The sequence below is a fragment of the Dipodomys spectabilis genome, unplaced genomic scaffold (assembly GCF_019054845.1).
Source record: "Dipodomys spectabilis isolate Male_0828 unplaced genomic scaffold, ASM1905484v1 ptg000172l, whole genome shotgun sequence".
Classification (NCBI taxonomy): Eukaryota; Metazoa; Chordata; class Mammalia; order Rodentia; family Heteromyidae; genus Dipodomys; species Dipodomys spectabilis.
In genome coordinates, this window is record NW_024870849.1 from 1,226,456 (window position 1) to 1,244,736 (window position 18,281).

At 34.7% G+C, this 18,281-nt stretch overlaps 1 pseudogene; it reads right to left on the minus strand.

Annotated features, from left to right (window-relative positions):
• Positions 1–6,458: 6,458 nt before the first annotated feature.
• Positions 6,459–6,557, minus strand: LOC122119550 (annotated as a pseudogene).
• Between the last annotated feature and the right edge of the window lie 11,724 nt (positions 6,558–18,281).

Sequence of the window (18,281 nt, forward strand, 5' to 3'; positions counted from 1 at the left end):
AAAGAATATGGGCACCGTGTGGTTTTAACTTATTGAGACTGATAGGAAGTAGTGTGTTTTTGAGGACTTGCACAACGTTGTGATGGAGATGAAGGGTGGGATGTACTTATTCTGTAAAATTGGCTAGAGGATTGCTCCTGGAAAAATAGTGATGAATTCTTCCAAAATGTTACAGTAAAATCACTTTCACAACCATGTTCACTGTTGCACTATTCACCATAGCCAAGTTATTGAAACAGCCCAGATGCCCTTTGGCAGAGGACTAGTTGGAGAAAGTGTGGCACATATACAAAATTGGATTGCTCCTATCCATAGAGAAGATTGTTACATCATTTGCAAAGAAATGGATAGATCCAAAAATATGTTAAATAAACGAAGTCAGAGCCAGACAAATAAAGGACCCATGTTCTGTCGTGTATTTGGAAGCTAGAACTTTATGCAAGTTTACACATCAGAATTAACCAAAGCATACTATTTACAGAGGAGGAGTTAAAAGGTGTAATTTCTTATAAAATTGAACTTTTAATCCCACAAAATGAATACCAGGAAACTATCACTCAGAAGACGTGAGGGAAAGTCAAAGGGAAGAAATAAAGAGTGTTATGGAGGAAGAGTGTGAGGGCATAACATTCAATGCAGATAGTATGAAACTTGAAAAAATGAAAGTGGAATGTGGAAAGGTATGTAAAGATCCCTTATACTCATAAACTGATTGTTGAATGGAAATTTCTCATACAACCGTTTAATTAAAATTTAATTAAAAACAATGTAGACATCTAATCTTAAACTGTGTTCCCTTAAACCATGAGTCAATATAATAGTTTCCTCCTCAAAAATTTTCTTTGCAGGTATTTTCCTTATAATGACAGAAAAGTGAACAACGCAATGAATATCAGTACATCACATTGCATATCCTAAATAGATGCAATATAAAAATCACATTGAAAATGTAAGAATTCATCACATGATAAAATAACAGGTAGAAAGTATCAAATGCTGATTGTTTTTCCAAGTACTTTACCTATGGTATCTAATTTAATCCTCACAATAATCCCATAAAGTGGAACTATTTCTATTTTTAATTCTCAGATGATGATACTGAAGTCTTCACAGTTGGAATTACTAGTATAATATTGCACACATGGTAAGTGTTAGCCTACAGCCAATTTCCACCATATCAAATAACCTCATTGTATTTTATTACTAAAATTCCAGCACGTTGCCTACTAATTATAGGCAAAAATACCAGAATTATTTGTGTATATTCTGATAATATTTCACTTTATCTTTGTTAGAAAATAGGTAACTAAGCCGGATGCTGGAAGCTCACACCTGTATTCCTAAGTATTCAGGTGGCTGAGATCTGAGGATCCCAGTTCAAAGCCAGCCCGGGCAGGAAAGTCCATGAGACTCTTATCTTTAATAAACCTCTAGTAAACCGGAAGTGGCACTGTGGCTCAAGCGGTAGAGCACTGACCTTGATTCCAAGAGCGCAGGGACAGCGCCCAAGCCCAGAGTTCAAGCCCCACGACTGATCAAAAAAAAAAAAAAACTAAACAGATAATTGTAATATGAAAACTAAAAGTTCATAAGCAATTTATACCTCGCTGGTGAAAGGTACTGCTAAACTATAACATTCTTGATTTCTAGCTCAAAATACTAGAAATCACATTCTATCGCATGAGTCATCACTGCACTGCCTGGGGACCCCATGTCTGTTTAACACTGTCATACTGAAAGAATGACTTGCCCAGGCAGTCATTCCTGATGGAAACACATTGCAGGTCTTATGGACCAATCATTTCCACATTGTAGCCCACCTAAATTGTCTACCATTAGAGGTATTTTGATTGCTTTTTATACACAACTTTTTGACAGAAATATACTACTTTAAAATATTATTAAAGTAAGACTGACATAAAAATCGCCTTTGGCTCCAGGTAAATATTTTACCTTTCATATACCCCAAAATGCAGTCTGACCTATCATTAATGTTAGGAATGAGAGGTTAAAAATCATAGACACCAAGACCTAAGCATGAATTAAAGACTCTCCAATTTGTGAATACAATTGTTTTAAAAAGACATCAATACTACTGCATTTTTAAAATTCTCTATGATAATGATAACGTTAATGATAATGATAAAGTATTAGCACTTGCAAATAAGTCATTTTCTTGGGAATAGGACACAAAACACAAGATTAATCCTAATCATTTTAAAAGACCTTTATTTATACTGCAAATTCCCTCTTGAAATTATAAAAGTTCTAAAACTAACTGAATTAGAGAGACACAAAGAAAATAATGCATCATATACATTCAAAGGTCTGTGTTAATAGAAAAGAAAGTTATAACAAAAATTAGCTTACCAAATTCACTTACATTCTTTTATTCTATTTCATTTACTTTCATAACATCTGAGTTTTAATAAAATGATGCATAAAAAGCCTATATAGCTACTTACATTTTCTGATCTTAACAATATTTATTTCAAAAATGTCTTTAGCTATATAGTCAATGAACTGAAATAGTACTAAAATATTCAAAGGCTTTTCAGTAATTTACGACTCACTCTGGGATGTTATTTATATTGGAAAAAATATCCAAAATGCGATAGTTAAAGTTGCGATAGTTACTTCCATAAAAGAGCCATTAGTGAAGATCCTTTTGCATTTACAAAACAACTTCAAACGCATCCACATTCTTGATGTGACACATGCTTTTTGTTTGTTTGTTTGTGAAATGTATATCTAACAAGCATTTCCACAATACTGATTTTCAGTCAATATGATGGGATATTCAAACCTAATAAATATGGGGTTGATTATCTTAGTGAGAATAGATATGAACTTACAAAGGAAGTTATTTTCAAAAGAAATCTGGAAAGAGTTTATCCACCTTGTGCTGCACAGAAATAACCAGAAAGTAATACTTGTGTGATCTGGTCGGTCAAACTCACTCCATGAGTATATCTTAAATGTATAAACAATTTAAGAGGTCAAATACATATTTGTACTGACAATCATCTTACGGCAATAACTTGCTACCTAATTATGTCTGTATCTTCTCACCTAACATATAGTAAGAACTGAATGTGGTCTCTTTTTATCTAAATTAATGTTGTAAATGCTTTGATTATGATGATGTTATAATTTGACAACTAAACTGTACAGAAGGGTGGTTCCACTGACATGACATGACAGAACACTGATAAATAAAATATTGCAACAAAGTTAGCTCTTTTTAGCCTCAACTTGTCCACATTGGCAAGCAATATTGCCACATCACACGCACACATATACACATACATGTGTGCACATGTACACAAACATATACATGCATGGTAAATTCAGGGTTTATTGTACAAAGAAGTTCAAATAAAATATTAGTGATTAAGACAAATGATAATTTTCCTTATTACAAAATAATACACAATCCAGTCACTACGGATGTTACATTTTGCTTGCTTTGCCACATGTGACCACTTAATTTATTTTAATTAATTCATTCATTCATTTGTTTGGTGTTAATATTAAGGCTTGAACTCAGGGCTTGGCTCTGTCCCAAAATTTGTTGTTTTTTCGTTTTAGTCTTCTCAAGGCTAGCATTTAACATCTTGTACCACAGTTCCATTTCTAGCTTTTGCTGATTACTTTCAAATCAGAATGTAATGATTATTTTTTGCTTGAATTGGCTTCAAATCACAATCCTCAGATTTCATCTTTCTGAATAGCTAGGATTAAAGACATGAGCCAACAGTGTGGCTTCTACTTTTTCCTCTATAGTTATCTAAAGCACATACTTTGATAGTAATTTAAAACTTCTTAAGACCATAAACAAAAAATACCATGATATAATATGAGAAATCACTATTGAACATATGAACTTTAAGAGCTTTCTAATAGATCCATTAATTATTGTTATCCAACATTAGAAAAAATGTATAATGCAGTAGTAAAATAGAAGTCCTTTGTAGGACTACTTAAATTCCTTGATTTTTTAAAGACACTTGTTTTCATCTAAAATGCAGGCCTGTTTATTGTCTTCATGTGATTTTCATGATTAAAGTTGCTTAGTTACAAGTCGAAGAGGATTTGTAGTATTTGCTATCAATTAAATCTCACCTTTTCTTCTTGGAGAATATAATGATTAAAGCAATAATTCAGAATCACCAAGCAATAGTTCAGAATCACACTTCCAGCGCAAATGGCAATATCATTTTCCACAAAGTTTTGCCACAGATACAATCTGCCTGCCTTTTCTAGCTGCTTTCCTAGCCTGGACATATTCTTTAATTGTACAGGAAAAGTGTGATTCAACTGATTTCAGTCAGATCTGTTACTAGAATTATTAAGGATTTAGATTCTTGTCTGTAATTTGGTAAAAGCCATTTCTCTTTATGTAAGCTACTAACAATGTATGTACTAATTTCAAGTAAATACATACATTCTATTTCCAACTTTTCAAAAAATAAAATTTTGTTTGTTGTATAAATTAATCAGAGGTATGGATTTTGTGGCTAGCTAAATCATTGCACATCTGTCTCTCTCTTCCTTTCTCTCTTTCATGGTTCTCATAGATAATATGATTGCTTCATAATTATCTTAATTTAATTTGCTTTTTTATTTTTGGTTGCAACATTTCACTTTCTGCTCTGCCATTTCTTAAATCATTTAAATAGAAGGCATTGTTTCATATTTTCTCATTCCTAGAATAAGCTGAACCTGAAGAGACCATTGGTCCTCATTTTCAGTCTGTACCTTTGAATACCGAGGAACATCTTTCCTCTTCTCTCCATCAATTCCCTATTCCCCAGTTAGAATAATTTAGAGTAGTAAAAAGACAAAAAGAGAATATAAATGATGGTGAAAAAACATATGCAAATGTTCATTGGATATTTCTGACCAGTTCAAACTATGTGAACTACTAGGGAAATACATGGACACCTCATTCCTACTGGCTCTCAAAGTCATTGGTTAGGGAACTCATGATGATGAGGAACAAGATGAACAAGTGAGGAATGGTATCAATTGCAAGAAAAAAATGGAGAAGGATCCAAGCAAATTTCTTCTTTGGGCTGCCAAAAATAATCGACTTACTACAGTGCAGAGACTATTTCTCATAAATGCCACTCATGTGAATACGAGGTATGACAATGAGTATATCCCTCTTCATCGAGAAGCCAACAGTGGACACTTAGACATTGTCCGTGAGTTGGTGGCTCAAGCGGCACATGCAATAACTGTAGATGGCTGGACAGCCCTTCACAGTGCATATATGTGGAATAATGCCAGAGTGGCTTCTTACTTACTTCATCATAATGTAGATACCAATGCCAAAACTGAAGGCCTCTTGACCCCCTTGCACCTTGCTGTTGAGAATTGAGATAGCAAAGATATGCTGGATCTCTTTCTGTTGAAGCATTATGTCAAACCAGGCCTGAAAAACAACTTGGAAGAAACTGCATTTGGTATTCCCAAAAGGATAAGTATGTATCACTACATCTTTGAAGTTGTGGAAGGCTGTACAAAATGTTCTCCTAAGTCCTAATGGTTCGGTTAAGTTTCTTAAATTTCAAAAATGTCAGTACATACTTTGTGCACATACAAAATATTTTCACAATCCAAATAACAGCAATATCCTTTTTTGGACGGTTGTGGGGTTTGAACTTTGGGTCTTTGCGCTATCCCCGTACTCTTCATTTCAAGGCGAGTGTTCTACAGCTTGAGCTACAGCTTCACTTCCAGTTTTCTATTGGTTTATTGAAGATAAGAGCCTTATGGACTTTCCTGCCCGGGCTGGCTTTTAACTTCAATCCTCAGGTTTCATCCTCCTGAATAGCTAGCATTACAGGCGTGAGCCACCGGCACTTACTGTAAAAATTCACGGATTCCGTGGAATTCTTCCAAGTAAATTGCTTGCCTTTGATTTCAAAATGTATTCAAGAAGTTTTGTATACATCTATAATGATATCTACAGACTTTGTGATTTTTTCAATCAGAAGTAATTTAAACTTATCTGTAGTAAAGAAACTAAAGTATTTCTGGTCATTGTCTGAAAAAAGCATATTTTAAAATATTTTATATTCTATGTTTGTATAATGTCCATAATCTATTTTCTTCTTCCTAGATATACTTTGAGTTTTACATTGTTTTATAATATGTAGGTTCATTAATGTGTCCTTTCAGATTGCATTCCATATAGAAACAGTTTAAGATTCCTTTTTTTCCTAGGTCCTTATAGTATGATTTTTTTGGGATAAAATATCAATGGTGTCAAATTTCAAAAGTTTTGTAAAGGTTATGTAAAAGGTTTTGTAAAGGCCTTTCTAAGGTGAAGATTTAATACACTGATGTCAAACTTACTTTTAATTATATGAATTACGTGTATTGTTACACTTCTAATTTTGTAATCAACTTTTTAATAACTGCTTTTCTTTTCTTGTATCTGAAGAATGAAAAATATGGAATACTTCATAAATCTACATATCATCCTTGTGCAAGTGCCATGTTAAACATTTATTGAAATTAGTGTATACACTGCTGAAACATGTAGTATCCTCTAAATTTAAGTAGTTAATGATGCAATCTTATACAGGCTTATATCCTTGTGTGCCTATTTGTAACAAGAAAACCTTATTGTTCCTAACAATGCTATTGATCTTATTTCCCTATAATTCTCGGAATAGTGGAAAAAATTATATTTTTCTGTCGATTGCTTACATTTGCAATTTTTTGTCAATGAGTATTTATTTTTATTTTTTTATTTTTATTTTTTTTATTATTTTTTTGTGAACATACTGTACAGAGGGGTTACAATTACATGGGCAAAATAATGAGTACATTTCTTTTTTTTTTTTGTCGGTCGTGGGGCTTGAACTCTGGGCCTGGGCGCTGTCCCTGAGCTCTTCAGCTCAAAGCGAGCGCTCTACCACTTGAGCTACAGCGCCACTTCCGGTTTTCTGGTGGTTTATTGGAGATAGGAGTCTCACGGTCTCTCCTGCCCGGGCTGGCTTTGAACCTCGATCCTCAGATCTCAGCCTCCTGAGTAGCTAGGATTACAGGCATGAGCCACCAGCGCCCGGCCCATGAGTACATTTCTTACCAAGCATTGCAGCCTCCTCCTTTGTTTACACTTCACATCCCTTCCCAGCCTCCCCCCCACGAAATCCCACCCCCCCCTACCCCCCCCCAACCCCCCCCCCCCTGCACCAAAGTTGTAAAGTTTGTTTTCGACATGACAACTTGTACTTTTCATAGTTGCAACGGGTCCACCTGTATCCTTAAGCGACTTGTTTTCCCCATCTCCTCCACAAATTATACCGACATCAAATATAGTGAAAGCAGGGGTTATACTGTGAGGGAGGGACATACAAAGCAACAAAGAAATAATCTTATAAATGCATTAGAATCAAATGCATGAAAGAAAAACACATTTAAATACATATCTAAGGGAACATTTTCCTAACATCTCATTATCTGACCTTTTCTGCTTGACTCATACATATACTAGATATTGCAAATATGGGAAAACATGGGACCTATGTTTCTTTGGGCTTGGCTTACTTCACTTAATATAATTTTTTCCAAACCTTTCCATTTCCTAACAAATGGGGAAATGTCATTCTTTCTGATGGAGGCATAGAATTCCATTGTGTATATATACCACATTTTCTTGATCCATTCATCTACTGAGGGACATCTGGGTTGGTTCCTGATCTTAGCTATGGTAAATAATGCTGCAATAAACATAGTTGTGCTGGTAGCTTTAGTGTGGTTTTGTTTGTAAACATTTGGGTAAATGTCCAAAAATGGGATTGCTGGGTCATAGGGGAGCTCTATGTGAGGTCTTTTCAGGAACGTCCATACTGCTTTCCAAATTGGTTGAACAAGTTTACACTCCCACCAACAACGAAGTAAGGTTCCCTTCTGTCCACATCCCCTCCAGCATCTGTTGTTGTTAGAGTTCTTGATTATAGCCATTCTAACTGGGGTGAGGTGATATCTCAATGTTGTTTTGATTTGCGTTTCTTTTATGGCTAGGGAGGTTGAGCATTTCTTCATGTGTCTATTGGCCATCCTTCTTTCTTCTTCAGAGAAGTTTCTCTTCATGACTTTAGCCCACTTATTTATTGGGCAGTTGTTTCTTTGAGGATTTGTTGTTGGGGGATTTAATTTTTTGAGTTCCAAGTATATTTTAGATATGAGACCCTTGTCCGTTGTATGTCTAGTGAATATCTTCTCCCAATCCGTGGGCTTAATTATTATTAATCTTGCTAGCTATGTCTTTTGCCATGCAGAAGCTCTTTTTCATTTGGGATTTGATCGTACTTTCAAATATTTATAGTTAGGTCCAAAGTTGATGGCTTTTTCAAGTACTTGTGGAGATAATGGATTCAAAGTAAGCCTTGCTTAAGAGCTACTTCTAAATTTCTGCAGCTGAAAATTTTCCAAATGAGGTCTTACTGACACAAATGTCTATCTGACCCTTTACCCTTCTTCCATGTAGGAACAGGCCAACAATAATATCTTACCTTGACACCCTAGATTGTCTTACTGGAATAAAAAAATGTTGGTTACAAGGGATCACAGAGAGACGAACAGTTCAGACAATACTGTACAGACTAGAAGGTATTTTATCAGAATATAATTATTTTCTATACCTACCATTTCAAAAGTAGCTAAAGCCAAGAAGGTGAAAAAAATTTTCATATGCATGATTACCTTATGTACTGGCCTGTCTATCACCCAAGTAGGCAGGAACTTACACTACTCTCTTTCTATCATCAAATATTTTCATAGTTGCAGAAGTCCATATGTTTCTCCTCGTTATTAGTCTTTAAATTGGTAATATTTTAATCACAATGTTTCCTCTTGCCTCCAGGCTGTAAATCTACAAAAATATTAAACCTTTAGTTCTAACTCTATCCAACACTGAGGTAGAGATAATGGAATAATACTTTAAAACAGAGTTGCCTTTGATAACCTAACCACAAAAGAACAAGGCATAACAAGTGCCTTTTTTATTACCTTATATATAGTCATATATTTTATCTTTATAAGTGCTGATATTTTTATTTTACATGGTGAAACTTACTAGAATTAGTTGATAATTTGACAAATGAATTGGTATTTCTTTATTACAGTAAGTAGAATTGGAATATAAACAATTATGTTTAGAATATACATTAGAATATAAATAGTATCAATGCAATATCTTTGGTATAAACTTGTGATTCCGTCTAAGTGTTCTTGTCCTTCTGAATTCACATGGAAAAAAAACAATGTTTTCCTCTAACCTATAATGGATTTTATTCTGCTGCTCTGTTTATTGTTTTAACTCGCTTGTCCCAAAATGATTTTCTTCATATTTTTGAAGCATTCCTACTGATTATGCACAAATTTTGCTGATATGATATCTAAAAAATATTATTCTTCTGCAGGACCCTTGAGTCCTAGGATCCCAGGTTCCAGTTACCTACATGATCACCTAAGCCCATGCAACAGGCAAACAGAAAGTAATTGAAAACACATCTCAATTCCTCATTTCTCATATTTTAGGGCCCCAATTCCTTGAGATGCAAGAATTAGCAGTAAGCAATTGTAAAATGCAAGGCAACTTAAAACGAAAGATGAAATCACAAAATCTGAGAGAAAGTACTCTAATTCAAACTTTCAATTTACAGATGACCAGCCCATATGAGTGAACAAGATCACAAAGTGTCATAAGATTATTTTTAATACTCCCCCTAGTGACTAATGAAATATTTAGGTCCAGAATAAGTGGGCCAAAAAATAGGTCCTGGAAGGAATCCTTAATTGGTCTACCAAGAAGCAGAAAACTTGACTTAGAGGTCAAATGTAATTCAAAAAAACAATTATTGAGAAGATCATTAGGGCTTCAAAACACTGGTATTTCAGTACAACTTGGGTCTGTGGTATAAAAATGTTGTTATTCTCAAACCAATGATAATCTCCATTTAATCTCTTGAAAGTGTATTCCTTTTCAAATAAAATTTTTAAAATCACATTCAGCAAAATAACATTTGACAAGTAGATGATACTTACATTACAAGCTTTTCAAGTGTAGGGAGCAAGTTACAATAGAGTTGATTTATTTAACCAGCACTAATGCCAAAAAGGTTCAATGATTCATTAAAGTGTAGAAATAGTACCACCTACCATTTGTGTTGTTCAGTAGGTGCCTTCCAGAAATGTGTTAAATAGATAAGCCTCCCATATTTCAAACCCAAAAGTTAGCTAATAAAGTAAATTTAATCACTTAAGACGGTACATTTTAAAAAGTCACAAATAATTGCCTTATCATATGTTGTTTTATGTTTTCCCTATCTGTCTAACATAGAAAGAAATATGAATTTAAGTCTTGAATTTGGGTACTCTTCAGAGATGTGACAAACATAAAATCTGTCTTCTATTTCTATCATATTCCTCTATAGTTGTAAATTTAGTTTTCTTCTTTTTCCAAAACTTATAAGTAGTAGAAAGTATTATCCCATGTAAAATAAAATAATCACAAACCATTGTACAAAACCATTTATAAAAGCTGGTAGTTAGGAATATTTTCTAAGACATTTTTAAACTTTCTTGTTGACTGAAGATTAATCTTCCAAATGGATAATAATAAAATCATGTCTAGGTGCTTCACGTCTCCAGTCTTGCAAATAGTTACTGCAGATGAATGAATTATGGAAATGTAAGCTGACATCAGTTCAAATATATGCAACATTGACATTCCATGGAATGTATATAAAGCTTGTAAACTGTTAACAGACAGTTTAACAGAATGACTATTAGGAAGTTGAAAGCAGAGAGAAATAATAGTAAAGACATGAAATGAATGAAAAATGGAACAAGGAGCTAGTACACCTAAAATACTCAATGTACACGTATGATAAAGGAATTGATAAATCAGATATAAATCTTGGAGAGGGGGTTGGTTGAGAATGATCGGAGTGACTGATCTAGGAGCATTCGACAATTAGATGGATATATTTAATTGCAACACACTTGCACAACCTTTTAAATTCAGTTAAAAATAAAACAAAAAACAAAAACACACAAAAATCACAAACAAACAGCAATCTCTAGAGAGTATGAATATGACCTCTCAAAATTTTAAGCAGTTAATGAAGAGCAGTCTTGGGAAAAGCAAACTAAGCTGTTCAAAGTGGGCAGGTAGGGGTAGGGGAGAATTTTGAACAGATTTAAGTAGATTGTCTCAGATTATAAATCATCTACATCTGCTGCAAATATTATCTTTCTTCTGCTAGTTCTCTTTGTCTGAACTGGATACTCCAGTCCTGAGACACCCTTGATAGATTGTGAAGATAGAATGGAAGAAACAAGCTCAAGGATCCATTACGCCACTGGACAGAAAACAATCCTCGATGGTTACTCTCATCTCTCTACACTACTCTTTCTTCATACTTTTAAGTAAATTCATTTTGAATTATATTGTTCCTTCTTTGTTTTGGCAAAGTAATTGGTCAAAGTAATTCCCTAAACATTATTGGCCATTTTTCCATCATGCTGTTTACATGTCCAAACGAGTCCAGTAAACTTCCCTCTTGCATTTGGTTGCCATGAAACAACATCTATGTTAATGAGGAGAAGTCTAATGTAAACCTTTTCTCCAGAAAACCAGTCCAAGAAGCTGTGATCACAAACATTTGGCTTCATTTTTTTTCCTTTTTCTTTTACCTTGAAAGTCTTCTTGTGTCTAAAGCCCAGAAAAATAAGAACTCCATCACTCTTTGGTTCAATCAATTCAAAGATATATTTTGCTAACATGATGCTTAGAGGAAACCGAAAAATTCTGCACTTTTATGTTCTCTCTTATGACTCTCGTTAGATACCATATCAGGAACAGTGAAGTGATTCTTTGCAAAATTATTTCAATAGATTATTTTTCTTTGATCTTGCATTTGCTCTATAATATGTATGGAGGAGAATAGTATTAAATCACTCATACCTGGGAAGACAGTGTCTGGTAAAAAGGACAATGCTTACATGTTCTACTTCTATGTCCTCCTCTTAGCTCTTGCCTGATTTCCAATTACTCACAGCTTCTTGGCTTCAAGTCTAGTGAAGCTGAAGGACTATAAATCCTCCCCCACTGCTACATGTTCATGATTTCTCTTTTAAAAGTCTTTTTAGTTGCCTCTTTTGGATGTGGAATTTATTTTCATGTCTTCATTCAATCTGTTCTGCGTTGTAGTGAGCCAAATCGGCTCTGTAAAATCACTTTAGGTCGCAAAAATATTGACAAAATGTATATCAAAAAGTTTTGGCCTCCCTCCACTGCTGAAGCCAATACACTTAGCTAGGGCTTCTAAGAACACTGTTTTCTGACATTTTCAATTTGTTCAATTCTTTTCCGAACCCAAAACTTTTTTGTCTTATGTAAGAAGAGAAGTCTTCACTACGTCACTGTTATATTTTGTGTGCCACTTACAAATGTGAAATTATTGGTTTGAAATATCCAATAGATTTTTTGTGTGTTTCAAAGCTTCACGTGTAAAGATATTGTAGAAAGTGTTACAAAAAGAAAAGTGTAAACCCAATACTTTCATTGTTAGGGCACTTTCTCCCTAAATATTTTGACACAAATTATCTTTTTCAGAGTATTACTGTTTGGTAATTAAAGGTTAATTCACAAATTTTGACGTCTTATTTTTTATAAACTTTGAATTTATATTCCCTACAACCTTGTTTCACACAGTGAGAGGATATTTCCCGGGTAAGGACAATTCTCAAGGGAACCTACAGAATTTACAGCAAGGTTTCTGAGGTTTGTTTAATGTGAAAAAAGCCATCTTCATCCTCATTGCTCCCTCTCTACTAAGTCTCTATGGATTTCTTTGCATGAAAACCTATTCTCCCAGGCAATTTCTTAATAGGCTAAGTTGTTAAAAATGTTTGAACAATTAAAATTTAACTGTCATAACTTTAAAATTCTTTTGAAATTCCTTTATCAGAATCACGAATTCACCAATCCTAATTACACCTTTACCATAAAAAAGTTAACACGTTTTTTTTCATGTTAGAGTGTCCATGTAACTATTATTTTCCAATGGCTTTGTTATGCGTACATCTGACCATTTAAGCTGATGCTGAGCAAAATGAACTCCACGATTTGGAAACAGATTTTTTTCATTTGTGGTTGTTGTTTTTGATGTAATATGTGATTTCTGTTTTCTTTGGGTTTTTCCCCTATGGTTTATCCCTGCTGTATTTGATTTTGTATTGTATATAAATTTACCTTAATTAGGAACGGAAGAGGAAAAACAAAATGGTGAGCAAAGGACAAAGGGAAAACCAATGCAATAGCAATATGCACAAGACAATATGTTTGAAATGTACATTACAACTTGTGAGGGGTGAAGGGGTAAAAGAAAACTGTGAGAAAAATGAGGTAGGAGTAACAAGTTTGAAAAGTTAGGAGTTCACTACCTTACAACTACTGTAACCCCACTGTACATCACTTTGGTAATAAAATTTTAAAAATAAGCTGCATAAAATATAAATTCACTGTACTGATATGGCAAATATTATTCTTCATGTAGTAACTTTTAAAAGTCAATACTATTTGGCATCTAATTTGAATTAATTACCCCTTCTTTATCAGTGGACCATCAACTTGACTGTTATCCAACTAGACAATATTTTCACAATGAACTTGCCAATATTTTGAAAAAAGAATAAATTTAGTATATTCTCATACTAAAGCCGAAAACAGTTTATTTCTAAGGAAACCCATAACTTTTAAAAGTAAATAAATTGTTAAGAGGACAGAATATATGTGTTCTTCAAAATTTGTATCAGTAATAACTACTCATTTTTAAATTCTCAACATTCCAAACCTGAGAGGTTCAAACAGTACCTGTTTGCATGTTATGAAATTCTGGAATAGATGCAGTTTCCAATGGGGTCTTACAGATTGAGAAGTCAACAGAAAAATAGAAACATTCTGTTAGAGGATAAAACTATGAAGCATTTGTAATAATTAATTTTTCATGAGTAAGCAATTGATTATCAGTGTAAACCATTATTTCTATGACCGTCAATTCCAAGATTTATGCCATAAAGTCATACTAGCCCAACAGTTTCCAACTTGTAGGGTGTATCTTAAAATTCCTTAATTCACATCATGAATAGCTTATCTCTATAGTGAAAATACTACACCTCTGCTAATGTGATGCCCTCCTTATTCTGGAAAGAACACCACAATAAACTGAGCTGCATCATTTTTCTCACAGTGTTACTCTTGAGATCAGAACACTTGCAAATATTATTTATATTTATACTTTATAACTATATTATATATATTCAGGATGCTAAGAATGTAAAATTATGGTTCAAAGCCCACCCAGGCAGGAAGATTTTTAGACTCTTATCTCCAATAAACTTCTCAGAAAAAGCCAGACACAAGTGGCAGTGAGATTGAAGTGGTAGGGCATGAGCCTTGAGCTCAGCGACAATATCCAGGATGAGAGTTCAAACCCTAGGACAAACCAATAAAACAGAAACAAAAATAAAATTGAACCCTAAGCCTAGCATTTTTATCATTGTGTACAGGCGCACATAATTAAGGAAATTGTTTCTTGTTACATATATGTAGAAGAAAGAAGATGTCACGCAATTATTCTATTCATACCATGTTATACCAAAGACTCAAAAAATGCTTCATGTTCCACTTAGGAGTACTGCTTTTTCTATATCAATCCCATAAATCTACATACTGGACTTGGCTTCAATGTTTTAATGTTGTCTTATTTGTAGAGATTTTTATATTGTATTGAACACTTATACTTAAACACAAAACTTCTATTTTTCCTATTATTGCTATTGGTTCTCTTATTTTTACCTCATGTGCCCTTGGGAAATTAATGCACAGCACACACACTCACAAGAAAATCATCTGAGATCTTTCTTACCGTTTAAAATTCACCTTACTTTATAGTGCACTTAAGAAGTTTGAACTCAATCTACTCATGGATAATGTATTTATAAGCAATTTAAATTTCATATTTTCTCTTTACTAAGTTGTCTCTGAAACATGTGTGACCTCATGTCCAAAGCTGTCCTTGTGCTATTTCAATGAAGCCAAAAAGCATTCATTTTATCTGGAGCAGCGCCATATATTCTTACTGGAGGTAAATGGAAGTAACTTTTACTGGATGTGAAAATTGATTCCAGGAGAGGAATTGAACATAGCAGAATGAGAAAATTCAAGTTAACTTTTGCTTTCCTCTTTATTGTAAGAGAAAAGAATCCAAGGCTTGAAGGAACCTCTGTCATTGACTTTTTTGAGTGTCTTCTTTACTCATATAAAACTTCTAATTGAGAGTATTACAAAAGGAAACAATGGCTGTTTCAAGGCCAGCATATAACAAAAGGAAATAACTTTTTTTAAAAAAGTGTTCTACTACAAAGAAAAAAACCACGGAGGTTAAAAAGTCTTACGGATGAATGTTTCACTCCTGAGGTGATTCTTTTTTGGCAGGAGTCACTTATCAATTCCTTTAGTCTGGTCCTGAATTTTCTATAGCAATAAGGATTCCAAAAAAGCAGGATCCAATGAGTATGATCGGCAAAAGCAACCTTTTCTCAGACCAGTACTCCTTTAAAGAGGGACCCAAAGAAATACCTAGGATTTCCTTTGTTTAGTTGTTTGTATAGTTTGTGCTGGTTCTGGGGCTTGAACTCAGAAGCTGGAACTCGTCCCTGTACAGTTGTCTTTCCTGCCCACCTGCCCCCAAAACTAGTACTCTACTGCTTGAGCCAAAAATCAACTTCTGATTTTTTGGTGTTTAATTACAGATAAGAGTTGGACAGACTCTCCTAAATGGGTTGGCATTGAGATGAGATAGTAAGAAAGCTAAGTGACATCAATTGTATAGACTTCTCTTTTGAACCAAGAAATATTAGGTGAAGTTTATTATAAAACCAATGTTTGACAATTTTTAAAAGAGAATATGTCCAGCAAAGAAGCCATGACTTAAATAACTCAGCAAAAGTAGGTGCACTGAATCATTTAGGAATTACTTTCTCTGCTTGGGAAGATTAATCTTGAATTCATCATTCCTTTTGGGGAAACAAAGTTTTATTTGCACTTTTTTGTTGGTTGTGAGGCCGGAACTCTGATCCTGGTCATTGTCCCTCAGCTCTTCAGGTCAAGTTAAGTGCTCTACGACTTTAGATACAGCACCACTTCTGATTTCCAGTGGTTAATTGAAGATAAGAGTCTCATGGACTTTCCTGACCAGGCTGGCTTTGAACCACAATCCTCTGGTCTCAACCTATTGAGTAGCTAGGATTACAGGCATGGGCCACCAACACCTCGCTCATATTTGCATTTATTGCAGTTAATGACACTAAGTAGACAAAGAATGGAAATCTGAATCAAATGATGTGACATTGTAGCTTTTCAGAAAAATTGAGATAGCAATAAATATGTCCTCCTTTTCCATTTTGTTATATTAATGGCTCATGAGCTATGGAAACCTTACATTAGCATTCTCTTCCATATGTGTAGGTGTATTTAGTATCAGGAAATGTTCATAGAGATATAGAGAAAGACAGATTTTTAGAAAACAAAGGAGATCAGGTATGAAAGAACAGCAAAAGAGATACATTTATCACCCAGAGATTTAGAACTAGCTTAAGAGATTTAGAATGCTAAAGGCAATGAGCAATAACCTTGGTTGATAACTAATTCTTCAATAACCAAAAATGGTTCCCTAGAACGCTTTCTGCTATATCTTAGTTACTATTATTTATTCCTTCCACCTGGAGTTATTCCTTCTCTTCTGTCAAAACTGTTAATTAGCCGCTGCTTTTTGGTGCTATGACTGGCCTACAAAGTTTCCAAATCTCAGTTTACCCTTCTCATTGTGATTAGCAGTGACAACTGAAAAGCCTGGAATCTTTGAATTTACAGAATTAATCTTCACCTGACATCTAAGCCCATTCCTGGCATTAACTGTCATGACCTAAAGAAAAAACATTTTTTTCAAAACAGTATCGTAATATAAGTAAAGTACATGAATTAGGGACCATTGTCAGGTATCAGTATGGAAGGAGGAATTATATATTTCAAGTATGGGTTCTTTATTTTGCATTTAATAACTAAATGTTTATTGTTGCTTCTGTTGTTGTTGTTGTTGTTTTGCCAGCCTTGGGGCTTAAACTCAGGACTAGGGAATTATTCCTCAGCTTTTTTGTTGTTGTTGTTCAAGGCTAACACTCTACCACTTGAGGCACAGCACCACTTCCAGTGTTTCTTTTTCTGTTTTTGTGGTACTGAGGAATTAAACCCAGGGTTTTGTGCATGCTAGGCAATCACCGTACCATAAAACCACATTCACAGAGCCCTAAATGACTTCCTTAAAATGGCATTACATTTTCATTCCATAACTATATATCATAATTTTGGCCAGAAATTTTTGCTAGACAAGGACTTTGAACATAATACTAAGTCCAACAAGGCTAGATGTACAATGAATGACTGTCATTGTCTAGCCATGGACAAAGGGCCTTACCTCATGGAGCTGGTACAACAGACTGAACGAGACAGCTCCTGACCCACAGCCCACCTCCAGAATTAGAGGATCTCTAATTCTGGAGCCACAAGGGGATGCTGGCCTCCTCCTCCAGCACCCATTCTATCAGTTCCTTAGAGAGAGAGAGAGAGAGAGAGAGAGAGAGAGAGAGAAGGTCAGAATTACACTTAAGGCAGGTGCCGGTGGCTCAGGCCTCTAATCCTAACTACACAGGAAGCTGAGATGTGAGGATCATGATTCATAGCCTGCCCAGGCAGGAACATCTGTGAGACTCATCTCCAAAAGAACCACCAAAAAACCGGAAGTGGTGCTGTGACTCAATTGGTAGAGTGCTAGCTGTGAAGCTTGGGAACAACAACCAGGCCCAGAGTTTAAGCCCCATGACTGACAAGAAGTGGACCTTCCCATCACATGAAGTGGACTGAATAGCACTCATTGTCCTAGAGAGCATGGCAGAGAAGTCAGACCAAGCTTCTTGTCAGCTGGGAGTCATGAGTAGGTCACCTGGTTTCTCTGTGCCTAAGTTTCTCCAGTTGCAAAACTGAACAAAGTGAAGGATTCCCTTCCTCATAGGGGTAGAGTAATAATGAAAGAGAGCCATGTTTTTTTTCATAATCCCATACCAGTCGCCCCATTAATAACACACACCATCTAAGCCCTTTCCAGGTATCTTCCTGTCATATGCTCACAGAATTG